The following is a 6,000-nucleotide window of genomic DNA, read 5'->3' as shown; positions in this document are numbered from 1 at the left end:
CATGTATATATATATTTTTATGTATATATAACATATATATACATAAAACATATAACATATATATAACATTTTATATATATATTACATACATATATAAAATCACCTATATGTGTTTTATATATATGTATATATGTGTGTGTGTGTGTGTGTGTGTGTGTGTGTGTGTGTGTGTGTAATTTTATATATGTATATAAAATAATGAGCACCTATACACAGGGAAGCACCCATGTGGTCTACATCAGCATAATGTGCTCACAAAATGCTTTCATGCACAGCTATAAACCACATTCGTTGATTTTGTCTGTGATTCAAGCACTTTATCCAGGTGGACTGGAAACCCTCTTGTCCATCTGTCCCAGGCATAGGAGCAGGGACTGAAGGAGAAATCGGTGAATGGGGTTTTTCTGCTCGGTTTGTGCTGTGCCTCTTTCTTGCTTGGGTTGATGGTGACATCTGGAGGCTCTGTCGTGTGTGTGCACAGTGACTTTACAGAATCCTAGAAACACGGCATGATTTGGATTGGGAAGGATCTAAAAGACCATCATGTTCCAAACCCCTGCCATGGACAGGAACACTCCCTAGGCCAGGTTGCTCCAAGCCCCATCCATCCAGCTTGGCCTGGAAAAGGGCTGGGATGGGGCACTCACAGCTCCTCTGGGCAGCAGTGCCAGGACCTCAACATCCTTTCAGGGAAGAATTTCTTTCTAATATCTAACCTAACCCTGCCCTCTGTCAGTTTGAAGCCCATTTCCCGTTGTCCTGTCCTTCCCTGTCCTTGTAAAAAGTCCCTCTTCAAACACAACACACTTTTTGTCTCAGCTGATGGACACCTGTGCATAAAGGGTGTTTACCTGTCATGTAGGCTGATCCCAAAAATCAGCCATTATCCATAATCCCAGAGGGAAGAGTGCTCTGCCTGTTCTTCTTTATGCCACCTCTCATCATCCTGCTGTCACCACCTAAGACAGATGGCCTTGGCGGGGGAGTGAACACATTTCTCATTTCTGTACCTCACTGCTCTGCTTTTTGGCATGTGTGAAGTAAGTGTGGGCTTTGGGGGGTTGAGCATGAGTTTGCCATTCTCTGGTTTTGTCCTTGAACCATACTCACTGAGAAAACCCTGTGCCAAAGCAGGGGTCTCTGTAGAAATTTCCTGTCATGTTTTAACTTCCCAGAAGAGTAGCTGGAAGGCACCCTGGCTGCCACACCAAACTCCAGTATGGCTGAGCACTGTTCACTACTACAAATGCCATAATGCAAATTTAATGCACCAAAAATCGTGCTTCCCCCTTGATACCCCCAAAGGATGTTTTCCACCTTCACTGATTGGTTTGCCAAGGCAGGCTCAGCCCCTACAGAGATAATGACTGTGAGATAATGACTGGGAAGTGTTGTTACCAAACCCCAGCCCAGAAAATGACCCATGTTTGAGCAAAAAAGTGTGGGCATCTTGTATTCAGGCTTTTGCTCAGAGACCTGCTGCAAGCAAGGAACAGAGTTTTACAACCACTGCTGGAAATTCCTCTTTTTTGCTTCCCCCTGTCAATTTTTGGCTATTTGGCATCACCCAACTGTGCTAGCACTGTTGTTATTGCATTCAGCCTTTAAGCACTTTGGAGGCCTTGTTGCTGGGCCATGTTCTCCAGGAGCTGCCCATGCATTTCTGGGACTCTGCTGCACCCATCCTTCATCCCATCACCAGCTTGAAGGCTGTAAGGAAGAAAGAAATCAGGAAAAAAAGGAAGAAAGGAAAAAAATATTTAAAAAACGTATGTGTTGGACTTTTAGACTGTCAATTGGGAAACTGGCTGAAGTTCTGCAGGGATTGGCATTGACCTCTAATTGATTTATATCTAATTTGGAGCAACATACAGGCCCCAACCCCAGCATTGATTTGTGACAGAGTTGCACAACAGAGTCACTGAATAGTTCCTACATGCTTTGTGAAGATGCAGACTGCTTGGATGAGGAGAATTGGTTTCCAGCAAGTGGAAGGTGCCCATACTGGGCCTCTTGCATCTTTCAAATTCTCAGGCAGTGCATATTTTATTTTGAGATTAATGCCTGGACTTTTGAAGCTGAGAATAGACAGATAAAACCTGCTTAGGTCTCATCTTGGTTTCCAGTAAATCTCCAAAAACCTTTAAAATTTAAGAACTTGTCCTTGATCTTAAAGCATTCAATGAGTCATTTAAATGAAGGGAACAGTGATTGCTGCGGGACTTTCAGCACAAATTCTGACTTATGCTCTTTTCTAGTCTTGATGCATGATTTTCTCTATGCCAAAAGATGAACAGTCATCTTTTACTTTGAGAAGCTGGATTCACCTCAAACCACATTTGTTCTTTGAGAACATCAGCATCTTTCTGGCTAATCCCTCTCAAGGAAGCCATCAGTTTAAATTGTAAATTTTACCTCCTTCATTTTTCAATGACTCATGCTTGTTATTATTATTGTTCTGCTTATCAGGGTATCTCTCTTTGTGGGGATGTATTATTTCATGCTTCAGCATCTCACCACAAATTACATATGTAGTTTCCAACCACAAATGTAAGAGTAATAGAAAGAGAAATTTGGAAAGTGTTTATTCAAGAGACACATCTCCTAAATCATGTCTGGTAATCAAATGGATTCAATAATTGCCCTAATTTTAACTCAGCATAATGAGCCTTTCCAAACCCATGGCTGAGAATTACCCTAATTGAGTCCAGAACCACTCGTGATAGTAAATGCTGAATTTTCTAAGCAGATTGAGTTCCTGTTCTGGGTTGGAGGTGGGACTGGCTGCAGGGAGGCAGGAGCATGGACAAGGCTCTCTGGAGGCAGCATTTTTACTTTTCCCCCAACTTTTTAGCCCCAGAAGGCCTAAATGTTGTCTTTACCCGTGATGAAATAAAGTCAGTGTTGCCCAGGCTGGTCCTCAGACATCCCATCAGACATTCCCCCAGACATCCATGTGAGGGATCCCCAAGGATTCCCTTTCCTCACACTGTGAGATCTGGTGTCAATCTATGTTCAACACCACTTTGAATCCTACTGGAATGGTATGAGAGACTTGGCTGGCACCAAAACCTGGGGTTTTTGTTTCTTTGAGTGTGATCATGAGGGATGGATTACAAGCAAGCCTTTGTAGAGTGATTAGTTCTGTTTGTTAAACCAGTTCTGAGCTGGATCCAGCCTTTTGGTCACGAGGCAGGCAAGAAAGCACAAGTCCAAGTGTGACAGAGTGGAAAACAGCATGTGTGTGGCCCATGCATAGCAATTGCTGTAAAAAAAAAAACAAAACCCACTGGCTGTGTGATGTTACATTAGCCAAGGTGTTCCACTGTTTTCAGTAGTGCTTCTTCTTCCAGAAAAAAAAGAAAAAAATCTCTCCAAATGAACTGGCTATTAATTGAGGAAGACCTCAAATGATCCCTAACAGCCCATATACTAATTAAAGACAGATCAAAGTGTAGCTTCTCCTGTTCTCTCTGGAGGCAATTGAATTTCTGAAGGGAAAAATAATTCCTCATGGCTTTTCCTTGGTTCCAAGTGCAGAAGTGCTAGTGTTTCCTAGCTGGCAGCAAAGATGTGGGTGATGTATGAGGAGCAGCAGAGATTAAATGCAGGAACATGCTGCTGCCATTTAATCCCAGATAATATATTTCACAATCCTACTCCTGGAGTTTTTCAGCAACTGGTTTAATGTATTGGAAAGTATTTGGCTTGCCTTGGAAATGTTTCCCATTTGAAAACAAGCTGCAGTGGGAGAGCTGGCAGTGGCACAGGAGGCTGCTCTGTGAAAACTGGATTTCCCTGTGTGGCACAGTGGGAATGGGTCACAGGGAGAGCTTTGAGAAACTCCCAGAAAAGGCTGTACAGATCTGCCAGTGGAAAACCCTTCTGCTTGGTCTCCAGAGGATTTCTGTCCCTCTGTCACTTGGCAGAACAGGGATTTTGGAACGGATTTATTCCTGGTTTCTGTCCCTTGGGCAAGGAGAACGTGCAGAAGAACAGCAAAGCCTGGCTTATACTCATGAATTAAAAATCTTGGGATTATTTTAAATCTCCAGATGTGGAGTAGAATCTCTGCTCTAATTCTGCTTTCAATTCAAGTCTATTTTTTTAACCTCAACAAGTAGAGAATCATTGTCTGGGTCTAGTTTATCAGTAAACAATTCCAGGACACCTGGTCCTAGCTGAGAGAGCCAGAGGTCTGACGCACCAGTTTGGGATACACTGAATTTTCTCTGGGGCTCTGTTACCTGCACAGGAATCAACAATTCCCCTTTCCAGGGTGATGTGAGGATAATTTCTAGTGTTGTTGTGCAATGCTCTGAGGATGATAATGCTGGAAAAGGCTGCTTGCTCCAGCCCTGGAGAGATTTGTCACTGTGCCTAAGCCCTTTTGGAGACAGATTTATCATTCAGCTTAAGAACGAGGAACAACAGCACATCCAAAAAAAGTTCTCCCACCCTGGCTTGCAGCTTTCCCAGGCTTTCCCCTTGCCTTTCCCAGCAGAGAGGACCACACACCCTTTGGTGCTGGTTCTTCCTTTCCACATATCTGCAGCTCCTATCTCCATCCCTGGTGCTGCAGGAGGCACTGCCTGCCCTCCAGGCTGCTGCAGAGGGAGCCAGCCCCTCCAGGCCCTAGATCCTGCACCCAAAATTGCCTTTTTGCACAATTTTTTCCAGACCAATCCCTTTCCCTGTAGGACAGGGGGTGGGAATGTGTGCCTTGACCCCAAAACAGATTTTGTGCAAGGGAAGGTGCTGCATGGGGCATGTGGTGGGAATGATGTGCTGCCAGTGAGGATCCTTCTTGTGATGGAAGATGTCACAACCTTCTTGTGATGGTTTGCTGGCAGAAAGCCACCACACCTCCAACTGGCCTCCACAGAGCTGTCTCAGTGTGGGCATAAGGCAGGGACCTTGGCTGCACCAGGCTGAGGTGCTCATCTCCATCTCTTCCTGGAGAATGAGGCATTTTTTAGCCTTTTTCAAACTCGTGTGAGCGGGATAAAAATACAGGGCAGTGACAAAACAGAGCTGCAACAGTGGGAGGTGGAGAAAGGCTCCCCAAACCTGGCAGGGATGTGAAGGAAAAGGGTCTGCAGCACACAGCCACTGGAGGGCACAAGGAGCAAAGATACAACCCTTCTCCAAAAGGCCTCTGCTGGAGTAAGGATTTATGAATGGGCAGCCTCCTTTCTCACAGCAGCTGAGCTTCTCCTGAGCGGTTTTATTTTTATATATTTTTAGTTTTAATTTTTATATTTTTTTAATGGATGTGTTTTCTGTGCTCCCAGGGTGGCATCTCCAGTTGAAGGGACACCTCAGTTCTGGACAGCCCCACCATGGCCATTCCTGGTTAATATTTCCTGGATCCTCTGGCCTTGGGTGGCTTTTTCAGTCCCTCTAGGCCATATCCTTACCCGGGAGCATGGCTGGAGGGATGAGTTAAAATGCCTGCACCCTGTGGCAATAACTACACAGGACAGATGTGTCACAGACATCTTTTATGAAAAATCCTTTCCGTAGGATTTTTCCCTCCTGAGGAGCTGGGAGGCCTCAGGAACAAAATGTAAACAATGATGATCTGCTGCTGTGGAGTGCAACAGGTGGATCTGTGATTGGTCTCATGTGGTTGTTTCTCATTAATGGCCAATCACAGTCAGCTGGTTCGGACAGAGAGCCGAGCCACAAGCCTTTGTTATCATTCTTTCCTATTCTATTCTTAGCCAGCCTTCTTATGAAATCTTTTCTTCTACTCATTTAGTATAGTTTCAATGTAATATGTATAATAAAATAATAAATCAGGCCTTCTGAAACATGGAATCAGATCCTCATCTCTTCCCTCAACCTGAGACTCCTGTGAACACTGTCACACAGATGGACTCCTGGAAGGGGAAGTGCTTGGGTTTCAAGGCTCATTGTAAAACACCCATGAGGGCAAAAAAATGAGAATTTGCCCTATTTTGCTCCAAAAGGCACTGCCTGGCTCTGTGCTTGCTG

The sequence above is a fragment of the Melozone crissalis genome, unplaced genomic scaffold (assembly GCF_028551555.1).
Source record: "Melozone crissalis strain CALT ecotype California unplaced genomic scaffold, PUWL_Pcris_2 ptg000056l_1, whole genome shotgun sequence".
In the NCBI taxonomy this organism is placed as follows: domain Eukaryota; kingdom Metazoa; phylum Chordata; class Aves; order Passeriformes; family Passerellidae; genus Melozone; species Melozone crissalis.
This window is presented reverse-complemented; position numbering follows the sequence as displayed.